Source organism: Malaclemys terrapin, chromosome 13 (genome assembly GCF_027887155.1).
Source record: "Malaclemys terrapin pileata isolate rMalTer1 chromosome 13, rMalTer1.hap1, whole genome shotgun sequence".
In the NCBI taxonomy this organism is placed as follows: domain Eukaryota; kingdom Metazoa; phylum Chordata; order Testudines; family Emydidae; genus Malaclemys; species Malaclemys terrapin.
In genome coordinates this window covers 3,886,343-3,907,759 of record NC_071517.1, presented here as the reverse complement: position 1 = coordinate 3,907,759, position 21,417 = coordinate 3,886,343, and the positions used below count along the sequence as shown (strand labels likewise).

At 46.6% G+C, this 21,417-nt stretch overlaps 1 protein-coding gene across 3 annotated transcripts in view; it reads right to left on the bottom strand.

Annotated features, from left to right (window-relative positions):
- The window catches only part of SLC39A11 (solute carrier family 39 member 11), a 255,447-nt gene that overhangs the window by 188,480 nt on the left and 45,550 nt on the right, over window positions 1-21,417 (bottom strand). The gene's annotated exons all lie outside the window — the stretch shown is intronic.

Sequence of the window (21,417 nt, the reverse complement as noted above, 5' to 3'; positions counted from 1 at the left end):
GGATACATTTTTATACACAGGTACAAACAAGTTACACATCACTCCTGACATATTGAGGTGCAACCCCTCTGCGTAGCAAGGTGCCGCCTCTCACCTTGTACATGTTGGTTTGATCAAAACAACTCTATCCATCATTTTACCCTTTTGCCCCTGTCATTGGGATGGGTCGGCCTGTTCCATGTTATCTGTGGAATGTTCCAGTATTGGAGTGTTCGGATACCTGGTGTCCAGTACTTTTTAGGTATGTCTCTACTTGCAGCATCAGCCCTTTCCTTCCCAGCTTCTGTGAGCAGGGCCTGCCTCTGGCTCACAGCTTAACTTTGCTTTATGTTAGCAAAGTCTTAACCATTACTCTAGTTTGGTTCAGGCCTCAGGCCTCATACTGGGCCTTCATTTACTACACCATCCAGGTGAGGGTAAGGAGGACGTCTATCAAACTCTTGATAGCGTCATCAGGTCGGTCCTACGGAATGATAAGCTGATCATCTTAGGTGATTTCAGTGCCAAGGATGGTCATGACTATGCAGAATGAGGCAACGTGATAGCACATTTGGAAAGTAGTTAGACATTAAGAGTTTGTGTTAAGTACAACCTAGTCATCACCAACACAGTCTTTCAACAGACCAACAAGTATAAAAGACAACCTCATTCAAAACACAGACATGGGATTGATTATAGAATCATAGGACTGGAAGGGACCTCGAGAGGTCATCTAGTCCAGTCCCCTGCACTCAAGGCAGGACTAAGTATTCTCTAGACCATTTCTGACAGGGGTTTGTCTAACCTGCTCTTAAAATCCTCAATGATGGAGATTCCACCACCTCCCTAGGCAATTTATTCCAGTGCTTAACCACCCTGACAGTTAGGAAGTTTTTCCCTAATGTCCAACCTAAACCGCCCTTCCTGCAATTTAAACCCATTGCTTCCTGTCCTAGCCTCCAAGGTTAAGAAGAACAATTCTTCTCCCTCGTCCTTGTAACAACCTTTTACGTACTTGAAAATGGTTGTGTCCCCCCTCAGTCTTCTCTTCTCCAGACTAAACAAACCCAATTTTTTTCAAAGGTCATGTTTTCTAGACCTTTAATAATTTTTGTTGCTCTTCTCTGGATCCTCTCCAGAAATGTGACACCCAGAACTGGACACAATACTCCAGTTGAGGCCTAATCAGCACAGAGTAGAGCGGAAGAATTACTTCTTGTGGCTTGCTTACAACACTCCTGCTAATACATCTCAGAATGATGTTTGCTTTTTTTCCCCAACAGCGTTACACTGTTGACTAATATTTAGCTTGTGGTCCACTATGACCCCCAAATCCCTTTCCATAGTACTTCTTCCTAGGCAGTCATTTCCCATTTTGTATGTGTGCAACTGATTGTTCCTTCCTAAGTGGAGTACTTTGCATTTGTCCTTATTGAATTTCATCCTATTTACTTCAGACCATTTCTCCAGTTTGTCCAAATCATTTTGAATTTTAATCCTATCCTCCAAAGCACTTGAAACCCCTCCCAGCTTGGTATCGTCCGCAAACTTTATAAGTGTATTCTCTATGCCATTATCTAAATAATTAAGATATTGAACAGAACCTGACCCAGAACGGATTCCTGTGGGACCCCACTCGTTATGTCCTTCCAGCATGACTGTGAACCACTGGTAAGTACTCTCTGGGAATGGTTTTCCGACCAGTTTTGCACCCAGCTTATAATAGCTCCATCTAGGTTGCATTTCCCTAGTTTGTTTATGAGAAGGTCATGCGAGACAGTATCCAAAGCTTTACTGAAGTAAAGATATGTAATTGGACGGCAAAGATCTCCAAAATGTTATGCTCACTTACACCATGACAGGGGCTGGCTGCTAGTCATAGAATCGTAGAATATCAGGGTTGGAAGGGACCTCAGGAGGTCATCTAGTCCAACCCCCTGCTCACAGCAGGACCAATCCCACACTAAATCCCCAAATGGCCCCCTCAAGGATTGAGCTCACAACCCTGGGTTTAGCAGGCCAATGCTAATACTACTGAGCTATCCCTCCCCCCAAACGATAGTCAAACCATAGACTTTGACATCTCACAATGTCCTTCCATATTGCTCTCAAGCAACCCAGGTGGTGACTCAAGCCGGTGAAGAAAATCAGTATTTCAAGCCCGGAAAACCATGACAGTATGAATTCCAATAGAAACTCATGGAAACATTTCGCTCCGCTACAGAAGCCTCAGTGGATGTTGAGATACCCTGGAAACATTGTTGGGACATGACGTAGAATATGGCTGTTGAAGTTCTCGGTTTCGTTAAGAAGAACCATCAGGACCGGTTTAACGAGAATGGCCCCAAAATGTGTCAGCTCTTGAACGCCTTGCATGCCATCAGTCGAGCCTGCCAGGATTCAACAGTTAGGAATGCTGCATATCATCGAGCAACACAGATAGTTCAGACCAGACTTTGGCAAATGAAAAAAAAAAAAACAGCGGTGGGAAAAGAAAGTGGCAGAGTTACAACAAAGACATCTTTATGCTGCGTATGGCCCCATATGCAACAGGATAATCCCGGTATGTGCCCGGGATAGCAATCGACTCTTCACTGACCAAACAGAAAGCCTTGATCGATGGATAGAACATTTCAGTTCGCTTCTCAAATCAGCCTCCAACATTTCCACAGAAGCAATTAATGCTCTTTCTTAACACCCATTAACAGAGAAGTCTGTACTAACTCCCACCTTGTATGAGATCATAAGTGCAATCAAGCAGATGTCATGAAGGAAAACACCTGGACTGGCAGCATCCCAGCAGAGATCTAGAAGCAGGGTGGCTACCACATGGCAAGGTACCTCACATGGCTCTTCCACATTATTTGAGAGCAAGAGTCGATGCCACAGGATTTCAAGGATTCCCACATCATCCACCTCCATAAACATAAGGATGATTGAGCAACCTGTGATAATCACTGCTGCTCTTCCATACACTCTGTTGCTGGGAAAATTCTTGCACGGGTCACACTGACTAGATGCAACACCTCTCTTGTGGCAACCAACCTTCCCAAATCTCAATGTGGATTTCGCTCTGGACGGAGCTCTTATACACATGATCGTCACAACCCATCAGCTGCAGGACCAGTGCCAGGAGCAAAACCGAGGTCTTCGTCTGGCATTTCTCCACTTAGCTAACACTTCTGACTCGGTAAATCAGGAGGGACTCTGGAAGCTATTGTTCATCTTTGGCTACCCTGCAAAATTTCATTCAGTCCTTCCACCATGGGACGATGCCCTGAGTGGTGGAAAGTGGTGGGGTATCAGATCCCTTTCCAGGCACCACTGGCACCAAATAAGGTTGCGTGCTGACTGGCTCCCAGTCTCTTCCTTCACTTTGTTTGGCTACCCCATCGTGTATTTCACAACATTGACAGAGTATTTATCCAGGTCCGTAATGATGGGAAGTTGTTTGATTTGCAACGTTTCCGTTCTCGCACGAAATCTCCGATTTACTCATTAAGTAGTTTTTATTTGCGGACGACTGTGCATTGACTGCTCACTTGATTGATGGAATTCAATTTATAATTGATCACTTCGGTCATGCAGTCAGTCGCTTTGGTTTCACAATCAGCCTAAAGAGAACAGAAATACTGTACCAACCTGCGCCAGGGGATGTGCATGTCTACCCAGTTATAAAAATCAACAACGCTCCTCTCTAGTCCGTGGAGACGCCTCACTACGTAGGGAGTAGCCGTCCCAGAATACCACAGCGGATGATGAGATTGCCCGGATGATGAGATTGCACAGCCAAGGCAAGTTCTGCATTTGGAACGCTGTCACACCATCTATGGAACCATAGGAGCATCAAAACAAGCACTAAGCTAACATGTCTATTGGGCAGTAGTGTTCACTAGGCTTCTTCTACATGGTTGTGAATCATGGACAGCATATTGTCGCCACATTAGGAAACTTGACCAGTTCCATATGCGCTGTCTTCGGTCCCTTCGCAGGGTCAAATAGTGGGATACGGTTGGCAATATTGAAATCCTCATTTGTTGTTGGATGTCTGGCATTCAAAGCATGCTCATAAAAGCTCAGCTGCATTGGTGTGAGCATCTCATTCATATGACCGACTTGAGAATACCCAAGGCCAGATTTCATCGTAAGTAAAGCAAGGCACCCATTCTCGTGGTGGCCAGCATGTCAATCTAAAGAGACACTGAAGTCCAACTTGAAAGTACATGAGACTGACTGACCCCCAGGAACTAGGAAGCAACAGCCCACGACAGAGCAAGGTGCGGCAGATTTCTCAAGGCACATTAACTTGTGAAAATTGTGAACGGCGCAAAGCAAGGACACAACAGCCTGCAATGGTCATGGACAATCTTGTCTGTCCCACATCTAACCACATCTGTGGTTCTCGCACTGGTCTGACCTCGCACATACATGTTCACCTATTGTGTTTGCTGAATCCTTGTACTACTACATTGACGTGTGACGCCATCTTCATCAACAGGGCTGCAGCTGGGCCATGGTATCACCCGTAGAGTGGTCACGGTTTAAGAATGGCCTTGGAAGATGATTAAGTAAGAGCCTGTTTGTGAACCAAATGCAAAACAAAAAACAAACAACCCAGAGCTATTCTCAGTCATATACGTATTCACACACATACGAAACACCACTTCCCATAGCCCCGTTGCCCAGAATATCACATGCATTGCTGGTCCCTACACAGAGAAAACACGAAGTCAGAAAGGAGATCCAAGGAACAGCCTGAAGGGAGATAAAAATACATACCAAATTCATGATTGGTCTGTAAATACCTTCAATGCCTGTGGAATTTGTAGGATGTATTTCTCCCCGCATCATGTCTATACATGCAAACAAACAAATTAAATGAGCTACCCTTCCCCCGCAAAAGGAGATGAAAAATTAGCTTAGCGATGGGGATGACTGCAGCAGTGGATGTTTTGCCTCTGTACATTAGATTAATTTGAATCTCCTGGGGGGTTTTGATTAAAATTAGTTTAAGTGGGTTTCTGGCATGCTAATCACTTGGGGCCAGATGCTCGGCTAATGTCAAACAACATAGCTCCGCTGATGTTTATGGAGCCCCGTCCATCTACACCTTTATTTAAGGAACCCAATGGGAGCAGCAGTAGTTCCGGAACAAGATGGATGAAGCCGCATTTTCGGCACGGGAGGTGAAGGAGAGCTATGCCCTTGCTTCCCTAATGCACTGAAAGCATACGAGCAAACACCTTACTGGGGAAAAGAACAGGGCGAGCGGCTTTTAACTCGCATATTAAAAAAAATTAAATGTTCATAGTGCATCCAGGGGCGAACACTAGGAGAAAAATAATGCAGATGGTAATAAGTCATTTCGTGGTAAATGAAAGAGAGAAAGCTGCAATAGCTCAGAGACTGAGAGGGAAAAAACAGACGGAAAGATGACCCGCTGGGATCTGAGAGAGGCGGTTTTCTGCTACAGAACGCATTGCAAATCAGAGATGGCAATATTGGTCCATTCATATAGGGGGGGTGTTTTTTCAACCTATAGCTCTGAAAGCATATTACAAAGGTGGGTAACCATTTTAGAGATGGGGAAACTGAGGCACAAAGGTAGCGACTTCACGTCACGAGGCAAGTCAGTGACAGTGCCGTGAACAGAACCCAGGAGTCCTGACCTCCAGCTCCACGCTCAACCCCTGCAATTGCCCCTCCAGAGGTTATTACGTAGCATCTTTGTAACAAAGGCGCATCCTCCCAAGCAAGCACGTTACTTGGATTAGAACCGCTTTGAAGGGTAAAGGAGCCGGAAGAGTGAGCAGAGATCAGAAAGGCAAATAGGCTTTGGGGAGCTTTCAAAAAGGTTTGTTTTCACTTCTCAGCTGGATGAGTCCAAGGTGGCAGCCCCAACAGTGTGTGAAACATTAACATGCCTCCACAACCCAAGTTCCCCTGGGACCCACCCACCTACTTAAGAGGGCTTGGGAAACATTCAACTGATTTCAATCCAGCAACACTGAAATCAACTCCTGGCACATTCATCTCTACAGCAGAGCCCCAGCTGAGCACAAGCCTGTCATCAAGAGGCGGAAAGGGCCTATAACCACTTGTGATAGATGACACTTCACTCATCTTTCGCTAGAACAAATCTAAAGCAGAGACCACACCGCGCACTTGTGCAAGCGGGTGGAAGAGTGGAGATTAAGGCTGACTGTACAAACTATTACAGCAGCAACATGCTTCCAGAGATCCTGCCAAGGGCCCTTCACGCTGCTCAGACATCTCCCCAATGCTGGTACCTGCAAACTGTGTGCTATTCTGGACTGCAAGGCAGGTCCCATCCACCGCCTCTTACAGTTCAGTTTCCACACAGAAGAACAGAAGTATTATTCCTTCAAACCCAGAGGCCCAAGTCTCCAAGGCAGCATGGAACATAGTGCAAGACGGAAGGCTTGATTCTCCCCTCTCTCATACCAGTGAGACTCCAGTGTCTTTAAAGGAAAAAAAAAAAAAATCAAGCCCAGGTTTTTTAAAATATTCTGCAGGTCACCTTGCACCTCTCATATCCCTGGCCTGTTCTAAACACTTAGCTGGGACCAGATTAGTATGCTTGCCTTAGTGTGTGCACATGACACGGAGAACGCACACACGCACGGGTGCATTTTATTTGTGTTCTAATTCGCAGAAACCTCAGCCAGGTCTGGGCCCCACTGGGCTAGACGATGTACAGAGAGTGAGACACAGTCACCTGCCCCAAAGAGCTTACAGTTTTAGTACGTATAATTATTTATTCACTGGATAATTTTCCATCTACTCCATGTCTGCATGCAGGGTTCGCTACCGGTAATAAAGCCAATGGTTACACAACAAAAATATCGCTGTATGTTTCCTTATATAATCTAATAGAACTAGAAAAAACAGTGAACTAGGACACGCATCAGCCACAAAACAAGATAGCTTTTTAAAAAGTAATTCGTTTAAATTATCCAGTGTTTAACAGACTAGTTTAATGACCTCTCAGAAGTAAGGCTCTGTCCATTTGCAGAGCGTAGACGAGTTTTTTGTGCCAGCATGACTCTTTTATAAACCAGTGAAACCTGACAAATGCAAAAGTGAGTTATCACAAAAACCGGCCTTCCATTCAGTTTCTACTCCTTACTATTTTGGCTTTATTTAGGTTTAATTAAATGAGACATTATCGGGCCAATTTGTTTCAAAATTCAAGTTCAAACTTTACCAAACTTAAGACCAACAAGAATATGCTTTCATGCAGTTCTGTTTGTTGGTTAGGTTTTAAGTCCAGAGGCGGCAACGTTTCTTGTTTTGTTTTTAAGCCAAACTTTCCTCTGTAGGAAATTGGAAAGAACTCGCAAATTGAAACTGGGGATTTTCCTTGTCCAGGGACATGCATAAAGGAAACAAGCAGAAGCAAAAGAAATTATGAAGAGTGTCATTTGTAACACAGGCAATTTGCTTGATAAAACACACAGTTTTTAAACATATAAGGAGGGAGGGGTTTCCCCCATTGCCGTAGTTAATCCACCTCCCTGAGAAATAGCAGGTAAGTCAATAGAAGATATTTTCTGTTGTCCTAGCGCTGTCTTCACCAGAGTTAGGGTCAGCATAGCTCGGTTTCTTCGGGGTGAGGGGTGGCTTTTTCACACCCCTGAGAAACGTAGTTATGCCAACGTGAGTTTTCCAGGTAGACCAGCCCTAACTCCCATCCACAGGTGGGAAGGAACCAGTGCCAGACACCAGGATATTGGAAAAACCATCAAGAGCTATACAATTACACGGCTTATTCTGCTCCTTGCCTCCATTTCTCAACACACATCATTTACAAAAAACCAGACACCAAAGCCTGGTTGTGACAAATCCGCTTGCGGCACCGCACCAGAACAAAGGCTGGACAGGGAGTCGTTTGGAATTAAACCGCAGAGTGCATGGCTCAGCGTTGCTATTCAGAGACCGGACGGAATTCAACCTTCATTTGCGGCGTGAAAACAGTCAAGCAGGCAGGAATGTTCACTGAAGTTATTTAGAGAGCACAGACCGGTCGCCTAGCTAGAAGCCTGACTGCATTTTAGTTTCAAGCACAGCCCATCTGAAGTGCAGTAACTCATCACCACACGCCCTTCTAGGCACAAATCAGGCACAGCCTTGGAGGCTGTGAAGATAAAGCACTGGCTGTATAATACAGAGGAGCATCAGCTGCCCAGCAAAGATGACCCAATTCTACAGTTCACATTAACCTCTCCCAAAGGGGAAAAAACCCTTCTGTAAAGAAAAAGACTTAAAATGCAGCCCCTGCGAAAGCCAGTGATAATTGAAAATGGCAAAACTATGAACACCTCCACACGGCAGAAGGAAGGACTGAAAAAAACCTGAAGCTAATGCAAATCATATTAAATGATTCGTGATATCAGGAGTATTCATGCTTCAGGCCATGAGCGAACTTCTGACTATTGAGGTCAGGAGGAAATCTCTAGGGGTGAGCTAGTCCGTTACTGCCTATTTGCATGGTTTTTATTTTCTGACACAGCTGGTACTTGCCGCTGTCAGAGACAGAATCCTGGACTAGAAGGACCATAGGTCTGATCCACCGTGGTCACTCCTATGTTCCTAATAAACCAGAATCAGACTTGAAGGTAGCATTAGCCAGACGCGGCAGTGAATATTCCTTGAGGAGGGAGCAGGACTCCAGAATACCACTGTGGATAACTAGCAATAAATGGTGCAGATGCAGCATTCTCAGACTGCTCTCAGACGAAGCTCCCCGCATCTTCAGAGGCAGACAATGTCAATTTGAACTTTCTGCCTGAAAATTTTCTACCTACTGAAGCTACAAGTTAAATCAGCAATCCTTAGGTGTCTTTCAGTTTTAGCAAATCCTTTTGGCAGAGAGATTATTATTGGGGAGGGGGGTTTCTAGGCTATTTACTTTGTGCATTTGACAGCCATCTGTACATATAACCAGTTTCACTGTTTCTCTTGTAACCAATCAGTCCTTTCGCTCCCTCACTGTAAAGACCTTTCTAAACATCAGCATGGGAGCAAACAACCCTTACAGAAACATTCTCAACAATTTGTTTTAAGTGACAGGATATGGCATTAAAATGGGGCTCTAACAGAAACCAGATTTTTCTTTTCAAGTTAGTCAGTTTCAAAATATTCAGTCCCTTTACAGTCTCGCGGTAGCAAGATGATAAACGGCAGCAAGCAAAAGCATCGGGACTGACTGCTGACAGTGCTGCTGTCTGGTGGAACCATGTTAGACAATTTAACCTCCCTGGGACCCACAGGAGAAGACACGTAAAGCAAGAGGGCTTTGGGATGCGGAGTTCCAGCTAGCCAGTGATGAGGTCACATGCCAGGAGCAGCAGTGACAAAATGCACAGCGCAACAAACCAATCCCTGCGCTGCGCAGAGGTTTTGAAGCTTTAGCTGATTGAGGGTTTGATTGAAAAGCGAAAACCCAGATAACTAGAAATCCTACAGCAGGCTTCCCATGTGCACGTTCAGGCTGAGGAACCGGGTCACCTGGAAATAACAAACAGGCACTGGCTTCTGAAATATCACTAAGCAGGTGAAGCCAAGGCAGTACAGAGAGCAGAGCCAAGTCACTCAGCCATGGCACAGAAGAAATTAAGGGTTGGATTAGAGAGCAAAAGGAAAATGCCATCCGAGTCAGAGGGCACACGAAACAGGCAAGGCTGGCTGGTGGCCAGCAGTTCCAACCGGTGGGAACACAACACGGTGGTTGGTTTAAAACCCCAAGACCAAATGGACAAAGGATGGTCTCAAGGGTAAAGCAAGGCTAAGGAGATCTGGGTATCCTGTTCTGTCAGTGATTCATTGGCTCAGTACAACACTCTGTAACCCACTAAAACCCCTTTTTCTGATCTATGACCTCAGGGATATTAACGGGACACTTCCCCATGAATCATCTCTTACCATGTGCGCTAAACAATCTGTTCCACCTTGCGTTTAGCTGGGACACTCTGAGTACCTGAGTTCCCCAGACCTGAAGAAGAGCTCCATGCAGGTCGAAAGCTTGTCTCTCTCACCAACAGAAGATATTCCCTCCGCCATCCTGTCTCTCTAACGACTCAGTGTGACACTTTGGGCCAGTCTCTTGCCTCGCTGTGCCCCGTTTGCCCAATCTGTAGGTTGGGGGATAACCCCAATTGTCTTGTCTCTTTAGAACATAGCTTTCCAAGAGCGAGACCGTCTCCTTCGATGACATGTACTGCATCTAGCTCCGCGAGCCCTGATCCTGGTACTCAGCTGCTAGATAACAGAGGCTGAGTGTAAGGGAACCATCAGAATTTGCCTTCTGCCAGATGCTGACAAGTTCCATCTTTTCATACACTGAGTGACAGTCTAACTGACAAAATCAACAGCAAAACTCCCATGGACTTCAGCAGGGCTAGGATTAAACCCAGGACATATATTTCCCCAGTCTTGTCTTCTCTGTCTTTTTTCTCTACATCCAAGGATGGCTTGACATGAGCTCACCTGTCCAGCAGATCATGATGGCACAGGTGACTCCCAAGAGGGGGCCACACTTCAAAATCCAGATTGCCCTTCTTTTAAACCTTCTCCCAAAGAGATAGAGACAGAACTTTGGAGTCTCTGAAAAATGGGGAACTAGTAATACCGACTACAGCCTCCCTCTATCTTCTTCAGACTCAAAGTTACTTCCATCAGAGAGAAACCCATCAATACAGACTCACAAAACCGATATTACAGCACGCTTCCTGGGCCCCTTTCTGAATCTGAGTTCTGCAGGTTAAGAGCCTGGGGGCTGCACACCTTGTGGAGAGCTGACAGACAATAGATCTGTCTCTCCAGCTCTTGGTCTACTTACTTCCACTGACTCATGCCCACAGCACGAGAGCCTACAGTTGACTGGGTCTGAGCAAGCCCCCTACAAACACTCTTATGCCATTGCAATCTGATGGCCCTGGCTGGCGTCAGGGACAGTGCCTTCTGTTATCGACTGCTAATTTCCAATTACGTGCCAAGCAGATACTGTACAACCTCGTTCCGAATAAGGAATTGCCTTGTTTTATGAGGGTCCTCATAAATACAGACACAGCCCTGAGCTCCCCTAATCTCCCAACCCAAATGTGGGGGCTGGAGCCAGGATTTTTCCTCCGCCTCTCTCTCTAGGGGGTGTACTAGCTCTCCTTGCTGGTGGACGCTGCTATGTGCATACAATGACCCCAATCTTCAAGGGATGGTTATGCCAGCCCCATTCACCTTTCCCTAACCAATTCGAATAACCACAGCCTTGCCATTTCTTTCCCCTAATATATCGCACTTGGAGGTGTGTTAAACCTGGTTTAAATCCAGGATGGGATGGGGGTGAGAGAACTACATGCTATTATTCAATACCATCACCTTAACAGCACTCCTTATATAATGAGAGCAGAAAGCCTGGTCCATCATCAGATGGAGATTTACGGGTCTGAGTGTTTAGGTGAATCCTGTTTTGCATCTTCTCCATTCAAAGCTCGGTAACAGTCGGCGAGCAATAACTGGCAAGGTCTGCAGAAGCGCCCTTTAGAGCCAGCTCCCTTCAGGTTTGCTGATGAGAGGTAGGTTAGCGTGGTCTATCGCCGGCTGAAACGGCTGCACTTCTTACGGGGTTTTGGCTGGGTTTTCCCCCCACCCCTCCCTTGTTGGGAAATTATTCACAGATTCATGAAACCTAAAACAGAACATGCGCAATCACAACGATCCTGGTACGTTTCAAAGAGCCACCAAATCAAGCAGCAGCAGGAGAGAAGATGAAATACGAAGGAGGAGAATGCCTAGGTATTAAAAAGAACAATTCAATCCACGCAAGAGAAACAGCACCTCAGGTGAGACAGCTGCCCTGTTTCCAGTCCTCGCCTTCACCCTATATCAGGCTGTAACACATCTGAAACTCAAACAAGTCTATGCAAACTCAGCCCAGAATGTTTTATTCCACGGGCCGTTTCTCTGGAGCGCTGACGGTATTTTTTCCTTCTCCCCTTTGGCAGTCCGGATGGACTGAGCAGAGGGGAAGCTGTGGAATTGTGCCGTCGGAGAGCAGCCGCATGCAGAGATCAGATCAATTTCACACACCAAGAGAGTTCTGGAAGCCAAATGCTTTTCACAGTCCCAGGGCTAGACTTGGCAGTTATAGCGAGAACCCCTGCAGAGATTCATCAGTGGCGCTCGCTAACCAACGGACTTCAATAGGAGTCAGTCTTAACACTAAGTCAGGTGGGCAGGATTAGCTCAGGAAACTGTTTAGTGCAAAGGTGAAAGGACCCGATTCGGAGGTCACTTGGCATGCAGGAAAGAAAGGGATTCCCAAAGACCAGCTGCAGAATTGTGCCTTAGGGGCTCAATCGGGTAAGGCGCTGAGCAGAATCACAACTTCCGTTTGCAAACCAGTGCTGCACAAGCTCCAATTGTGCATCCTTTGGAGCTGATCTTAAGAGCGGCCACGCTGGGTCAGACCAATGGTCCAGCTCGGCCAGTATCCTGCCTTCCGACAGTGGCTGGTGCCAGATGCATTCAGAGGGACTCAACAGAACAGGGCAATTATCGAGTGATTCATGCCCCAGGCCCAGCTCCTGGCAGTCAGAGGCTTCAGGACACCAAGAGCATGGCGTGATATCCATGACCATCTTGGCTAATAGCTATAGACGGACCTATCCTCCATTAACTTATCTAATTCTTTTCTGAACCCAGTTATACCTTTGGCCTTCACAATATCCCCTGGAAATGAGTTCCACAGGTTAACTGGGTGTTGTGTAAAGCAGTGATTCTCAAACTAGGGCCGCCGCTTGTTCAGGGAAAGCCCCTGGCGGGCCAGGCTGGTTTGTTTACCTGCCGCGTCCTCAGGTTTGGCCGATCGCGGCTCCCACTGGCCACGGTTCGCTGCTCCACGCCAATGGGGGCTGCAGGAAGGGCGTCCAGCACATCCCTTGGCCCTGCGCCGCTTCCCACAGCCCCCATTGGCCTGGAGTGGCGAACCGGGGCCAGTGGGAGCCACAATCGGCCAAACCTGCGGACGGGGCAGGTAAACAAACCGGTCCGGCCCGCCAGAGGCTTTCCCTGAACAAGCGGCGGCCCTAGTTTGAGAACCATTGGTGTAAAGTACTTCCTTATGTTTGTTTTAAACATGCTGCCTATTAATTTCATTGGGTGGTCCCTGGTTCTTATTATGTGAAACAATAAAGAACACTATCCCCCTTTGGTTGTCTCTTTTCTAAGCTGAACATTCCCCAGTCTTTTTAATCTCTCTTCAGATGGAAGCTGTTCTATATCCCTAATTCCCCCCGTACTTTTTCCAATTCTAATATATCTTTTTTTGGGATGGGGTGACCAGAACTGCATGCTGTATTCCAGGTGTCGGTGTACCATGGTTTTCTATAGTGACAATTTGCTCCCTATAAGAGCAAAAAACTCTCAGGCACTTCGATAGTACAGGGTGGGGCCCTTTGTATTCAGACAACTCACACTGAGAATCTTCCATCCCTGCCTCTTCTGCACTACTGCATTCTGTCATACAGCTGAGCCGTCTTGCCCAAGGTAGAGGAGAAGCTGTAGCTACACTGCCACTGCTGTGGTTCCTATTAATTGTGAAGAAGGGAAAGGTCAGCCTGATCTCAACAATTAACAGCTTTTTAGCTCTGGATTTGTTACAACAGTGTCTTGCGAACAGCTTGGATATCATCAAGCCTCATTGTTATTGATGCCAGCTGCGTTATCTGGCCACTGACAAGATGCCAAAAAACTTACATCTAATAACTGGAAACAGAGAAGCATAAGTGAATATTAAGCAAGCCTGGAATCAGTTTATCAGTAACTAATGTCATATTCTTGCGAGTACATTTTATTCACTGCTAATTCTGGGCTACTTTACTAAATCATAGTGCTTGTAAATTGGAAACAGAAGCCTTAATCACTCCTGTGTTGAATGATTCCTTGTGCTCCCTCTTAAAACTAATCCACATCTGCCATCACCCAAACAGGGAATGATCCTGGGGCATTCATCATCTTAACCCCTGGAGGACCAGAGTCCCAAATCCGACCACGGCTGTGCCTCCTTTAACATGGGATGGGAAGAGAGCTCCTGGGTCCTTGAGTCCAGTCTCCTGGTATCACAGACCAACCCTGTCATAGCCTCCCGTTCACAAGCTTATCAACCTGCATCTCAAAACTAGGTGGGTTGTTTGTCCCCACTGCTCTTACTGGGAGGCTGTTGCAGAACTTCACTCCTCTGAACGTCAGAAACCTAATTTCATTCATGGCCAGTTTATATGGATTTGTTCTTGAGCCAACATTGTCCTTTAGCTTAAATCACCCTTCTCCCAGCCTGCTGCTCACCCCTCGCTCCCCGATGGATTTAGAGAGAGCAATCACATCCCCACTCGGCCCTCGTTTTGCTAGGCTAAACAAGCCAAGCTCTCTCAGTCTCACAATCCTGTTCTAGAATAATAGAATCACAGAAATGCAGGGCTGGAAGGACCGTTGAAAAGTCAGCCAAGTCTATCTCCCTGCACTGAGGCAGGGAGATCTAGACCATCCCTGACAGGTGTTTATCCAACCTGTCCTTACAAAGCTCCGATGGCAGATACACCACAGCCTCCCTTGGCAGCCTATTCCAGAGCTTAACTAGTGGTGTCATTAGAAAGGATTTGCTATTATTTAAACTAAATCCCCCTTGCTGCAGATAAAGCCCATTACGTCTTGTCCCACCTTCAGTGGACCTGGAGGACAACTGATCACAACCCTCTTTGTAACAGCCCGTCACATATTTGAAGGCTGTTCTCAAGTCCTCCTTCAGTCCTCTTTTCTCAAAACTAAAGAGGTCCAGGGTTTTTTTAAACCTTTCCTCACAGGTCAGGTTTTCTAAACCTTCTATTGGTTTTTGTTGCTCTCCTCTGGACCCTCTCCAGCTTGTTCACCGGTTTCCTAAAGCGTGGTGCCCAGAATTGGGCACAGTACTCCAACTGAGGCCTCACCACTGCCATGCAGAGCGGAACAATTATCTCTCGTGTCTTAAATACAACACTCCTGTTAATACACCCCAGAAAGATATTAGCCTTTTTTGCAACTGCATCACATTGACAACTTATATTCAATTTGTAGGCCACTACAACCCCCAAATCCTTTTCAGCAATGTCACCACCTAGCCAGATATTCCCCATTTTGCAGCTGAGCGTTTGATTTTTTCCTTCCTAAGTGCAGGACTTTGCACTGATCTTTATTGAATTTCATCTTGTTGATTTCCAACCAATTCTCTAATTTGTCAAGTTCATTTTGAATTCGAATCCTGTCCTCCCAAGTGCTTGCAACCTCTTCCAGCTTGGTGCACTATGCACTAATTTTATAAGCATATTCTTTACTCTGTTATCCAAGTCATTAATGAAAATACTGACTAGTACAAGACCCAGGACTGACCCATGTGGAACCCCACTAGATACGCCCTCCTAGTTGGACAGCAAATCACTGGTAACTACTCTTTGAGTACAGTCTTTCAACCAGTTGTGCACCCACCTTATAGTAATTTCATCTAGACCACATTTCCCTAGTTTGCATATGAGAATGTCACGTGGGACTGTGTCAAAAGCCTTACTTTTAAGGGGGGGGGGGGGGGGAGAGGGATAGCTCAGTGGTTTGAGCATTGGCCTGCTAAACCCAGGGTTGTGAGTTCAGTCCTTGAGGGGGCCACTTGGGGATCTGGGGCAAAATCAGTACTTGGTCCTGCTAGTGAAGGCAGGGGGCTTGGTCCCTTCCAGTTCTAGGAGATGGGATATCTCCATTAATTATAATTATTATTATTACTAAAATCACAATATATCATGTTTACTGCTTCCCCTTTATCTGCTAGGCCAGTAACCCTTGTCAGAGAAGGAAATTAGGTTGTTTTGGCATGACTTTTTCTTCATAAATCCGTGCCAGCTATTCCTTATAATCCTGTTATCCTCTAGGGTCTTATAAACTGATTGTTTCATAATTGGTTCCAGTATCTTTTCAGGTACCGAAGTTAGGCTGACTGGTCTATAATTCCCTGGGTCCTCTTCGTTCCCCTTTTAAAAGATAGGTACTATGTTTGTGCGCCTCCAGTCCTCCGGGACCTCGCCAGGTCTCCACGCGTTTTTGAAGACAATGGCTAACAGTTCAGAGATTGCTTCAGCTTGTTTCTTAATTATTCTAGGATGAATCCCATCAGGCCCTGCCAACTTGAATACATCTAACTCATCTAAGTTTTCTTTATCCTGTTCTTTTCCGATTTTGGCTTGCATGCCTTCACCCTTGTTAATATTAACTGTATTGAGTATCTGATCACAATTAACCTTTTTAACGAAAACTGAAGCAAAATAGGCATTAAACACCTTAGCCTTAAGAACATAAGAACGGCCATACTGGGTCAGACCAAGGGTCCATCTAGCCCAGTATTCTGTCTTCTAACAGTGGCCAATGCCAGATGCTTCAGAGGGAATGAATAGAATAGGTCATCGTCAAAGTGCTCCATCCCGTCGCCCATTCCCAGCCTTCTTGATGTCAGTTATTAGCCCTCCTTCCCTACTTAGTAGAAGACCTACATTTTCCTTCATCTTTCTCTTGCTCCTAATACATTTAAAGAACCTCTTATTGCCTTTTATGTCCCTTGCTCGGTGTGGAAGTACAGGTGTTTTGCATGCAACAGGCAACCCCTCGTCTTGGGGCCATGAGCTGGATTTCAAGGGACAGACTGACCCTGCTAATCCAGGAGTGCTGCTACAATTAAAGTGCCTCAGGAACCCAGTCTGGGATTGCCAGCATGCTGTTGTGCTACCTGGTGGCAGTGGGACATTGGTCCACGGTGAGCAGAACTGACCCACAAATCCATTCCACGTGGGTCAAACAGACACGAGATGGAAATTATTCACCCACTGAAAATCCAGAAGAGGAAGAACAATGGGAAACCAATAGCTGCCTGGAGCTCACTATTATTCTTGGATTGCTGTTGCAATATAAATGTTAGACTTCCAAACTGTCTTTCCCTTTCTAGCCGTCGCTTGTTCATGGGCCCACGGCAGTGACAGCACACTGAACGCTAACTGCAGCATCCCAAGGGCTGCTTGCCGGAGCAGCGTCTAGCACATTAGGCAGTGTCTGCTACTCAAGCAAACAGTGGGAAATGGAGCTATTTGAAGAAACGTCAGCAGAAAGAGACAGAAGGCATTGACCCAAAGAGACGACTCAAACAGACTCTCCGCTCATTGTCGGTCGGCACAGGAACTAGATGAGGGCTGAGCCTTGGTTAATGAAAGAAGAAACCTCAGTCAGCGAGAATCAGTCATTCTCCCTAGTGCTGGCAGCTGAATTCCCAACACTGCCCGTGGACCTGCTAATTCCCGGAGCAGCAAAACCCATGTGCCAGCTGACAAATGACAGGTGAATGGTGCTCCAGAAGCAATCAATGTTTCACTTAAAACTCGTGAGCGGCTTCCTGTGAGTAAGACTCCCACCTTTACACCGCCTTGCTTTGCAGACCCCTGACATCCAGTTCCTTTCCGAATCTGAGCTCTACATGCCCAGAGACAAGTCTACTGCCCTGCTACAAACAGATTAGTCAACCTCCTGCAGAGGCTCGCCAGCCATCTATGGAGTTTAACACTCCCCTTTCCCCAGGAAAAGGACAAGAGCTGAAGAATCTCTAGGCTTCCAACAGTTTTCTAAGAGGAAAGGGACTCTGCCACTGGCCCCAAATGTCCAATTTCCTTTCAGAGCAGATCTTGCTTGTGTTTTATTACTGTTGTCTCAGCCCAGCTGCAAAGCCAGGGCTGGCATTTCATGCGGCTGACGCGTCGCATTAATTCTATTGGCCTCCTGAAGCTGAAGCATGCGATGCAGTTTAGCTGCGTGAAAACCCCAGCCTCGCTTTGAAAGGGTTCAAGCAGAGATGCCATGCTCCGATTCTATTAATCTATGTAAATAAAAAGGGGAGGGGAAAGACTTCCACAAGAGGCCGCACACCAGACTGTCACGAGTCACATCCCAACATCAGAACAGGCCACTTGCACATTAACACAAAGTTACGGCTGCCTCTCCCAGCCTGAGCTGTTTGCCAATATCCACGGCCCGGCAGGCTCGTTTCTGCTAAGAGGAGAAATCGATGCTGCGAGTCCAGGACATTTTTGTTTATTGATGAACATGTGCACACAAAGTCCTGTCCCCCTGGTCAGGAACAAGCAGCCAGCAGCTTCCTCGCTCAGAAAGAGCCCACGTCTGCCCCTCCCGCAAAACCCACTAGCATTGTGTGGGGCAGGTCATCTGTACATAAACCGGAAAAGGGTTTACCCCACAACCGATTCCAACCCCACTGGCTTATGGTTAGCCCTATCATGCAACACATAACCAGCTCCCACTCCCACATCGGGCTGCCACAGGATGTGGCAAGACATCTGCCAACGTCTCCAACTGGGGACAGTGTAACTCAAAGGGAACCTGTGAATAATTCAAGCAGGAGGGCCTTGAGAACAGTGGCTCCAACAGAGCGCAGTACTCCAGGGCACAAAGGATCAGGGATAAAGGCAACTGCACACACACGATCCCCTCAGCCCCTTTAGATATTCTAAAACAGTGGGGGTTACGCCAAAATGACACTTTGTAGCTGCAACATTTTCCATGCAAGAATGTCGGGAATTGTTAGTGCTCACACCTCAAAGAAAGCCGTTTACTTCTTCCTTCATGTCTCACACCATCCATCAGCAACTCCCAATCCATTTAGAAAGGCAAATGCTACGTTTTGTAAAAACCAAAGACCCCAAGAAACAAATATTTCAGCGAGAATTTCATCGAGAATTGCAGTGTCGTTAGCAAGCGTGTCGTTTTCTCCCAACCCTTTGCGCCCCAGGAAGCTCAGAGATACCATGAAATACAGCCACTGCATTTAGTTACTGCACGAAAAATGGCTCCAGGCAGTTTTCAAAGAGCTAATTCTCTGAGACGCTGCACACTGCCCTCCTGAGACAACAGAATAGTTGATCCAAAACAGACCAAGAATGTAAGCGAACTTTAAAGAGATCTTAGAACACATGGGGATGGAGGGTCGGCTACCGCCCACAAGATATATAACCCCATTTGTTCTAGGAGGAAAACCTGCCCTGTCAGATTAAGGCACAGGATTTAGATACTTATAGGCATTTTCACAGGGACGGATCTTAGCGCCACCACAGCTACAGAATGTGGTTTGTTCAGCAATACACAACATAAAGGTTTGCTGCATCCATTTAGCACCATAATAACAGCCAATTCCAGACTGTAATTGTTTGCAATAAACCTATAAGTCTTTGGCTGGTATTAATGAAGAACATTTTCTCTGCATGGCTCATAAAGTCGGAGGGTGACTAGCTCCCCTCCCCCCGCAGACTTGTAACATAGCAACATGTATTTTTATAGCCCCTTTATTATGCACGGCTTTTTGCTGCACCCGGACAAAAAAGAAAGCAAACAGAAGTTCGATTAACAGCTCATTATTACACAATATTTCTCTGTAATCATTTGCTAACAAGGGAGATTAAATTAATGGGGGAGAAAAAAGAACAAGGACCCAGGCTCTTGCTCAACGGCGTGATACCATAAATGCTTTGAACTGGAGAAAGACAAAAGCAGTCACACAAATGTCATATTCATCATCTCCATGAGCTAAATCGAGATCACATTGAGTCAAGTAGCTCTCCAGGTAAACCTAGGTGCTATTCAGACGCTCCAATCTTTCCACCGAGAACTGGTCTAATTTAGGGAAATTTGCACCCTCGTAGGTTACATCAGTGCCACATTGTGCACTGGTGCAGTGTCTACATTAGGGGGGTTGCCCCAGTGTAACTACGTGCAAGCTTCCCTAGTCTGTACATAGCCAATGCCCAAACCTAAGTCGGGAGTCTGAGCAACTGGAGGGGGCCGGCTTTCAGAAGGTCCTTACCAGCTTCAGCCACTAAAAGTCCAGTAGAACGACAGAAGTCGGGAGTCAGATTTCAGAGTAGCAGCCGTGTTAGTCTCTAGCCGCAAAAAGAACAGGCGGACTCGTGTCACCTTCGAGGCTAACAAATTTATCTGAGCATAAGCTTTCGTGGGCTACAGAAGTGACTCCCATCTCCCTGACAGTGCAGGTGTGTAAATGCGAGTGTTTTTTCCAGCCTCGGTACAGACTCCTTCACGCTACTTCCCTTGCAAGAGTAGGCATGTCAGTCTCAGTGACCTGGTCAACCGGTACCTTGGATTACGGTGTTCAGTGTACCTCCACTCCCCCGGGGCATGCCGAACCCCCGTCTTACTTCCTCTCCTGAACTATGGGGAGCGTCCTAGCAGCCTAGACAGCAGCTGCCGTACCCTCTAAATGGGGCTGCACAACAGTGGTGGATAAAGTGATTGTCTCCTGCTGAGTCGCTGCGGCACGTGTAGCTCGTTAACTCCACCGACTATCCTGGAGGAGGGAGTGACACTTTGGTCAGGGGGAGCTCAGGTCTTGGACAGAGAGGCCCCCATGTACGCGTGCTGGATACGGCAATCACCTGCAAAAGGTTCCAATGCCGATGCATAGGTCGTCAGCAGAAGAACCCAACCACCCCGATGCATTGCACTGACATTTCCCAATAAACTGGCATCTCTTCTGCATGCAAGATGCCTACCTGCAAACTGTTCTGCAGTGCACAGGCTGTAGGGACACAGATGCTAAAGATGGAGACCTACCATCGCCACAGCTAGTAAACCTGACAACATATATATGGTTTCCCTTACAGTCATTAAACAGCTATCACAGTTGATTTAAATCTACAGGCCACAAGTCCACACCAGGGGTGTACACCTGGCAATATGCATATAGTCAGAGTGGTCTGGGCTCCTTTAGGATGAAAACTGCACTCAGCATAATTTAATCCATGTGCAGTTGAAGTCCCGGTGGGGAATAAATACTGCAGAGCGGAGGCCTGGGTGAGGGACCCATCACGGCATCGCTTCTAGTAAAAGCCGTGACGCGGAGAAGCACAAGTAAAGCGGCTTAGCTAGTTGGTTATCGACCAGCCCTCAGAAGTGGAGAGCTGAGTCATTTCAGCACCACTCAATTACCGAACCTTTTAATTTTAAATGTTACCTTCCCTGAGAATCACGATTAGCAACACACGAGCAGCTCGATCAGGCAGCTCGCGTCGGCTCTCTGGAAGACAGACGGCAATGCAGTGAGAGCGACCAACGTTCCTTTGATAGCCATTCCCATCTTCCCTTCCCCACAGCCTGCTCGGCTACATTACGAAATAGCAATGGCCCTGGGCGGCAGCGTGGCCTCTGGAGAGCAAAGCCAACGTCAAATGTATTTCTGGGGACTAGGGGTTGTATTCCCCCTCCAGACTTCCAGATGTCTCACAAACCACATGCTCAGGGTACAGTATTAAATTTCTTGGCCTTGGTAACATT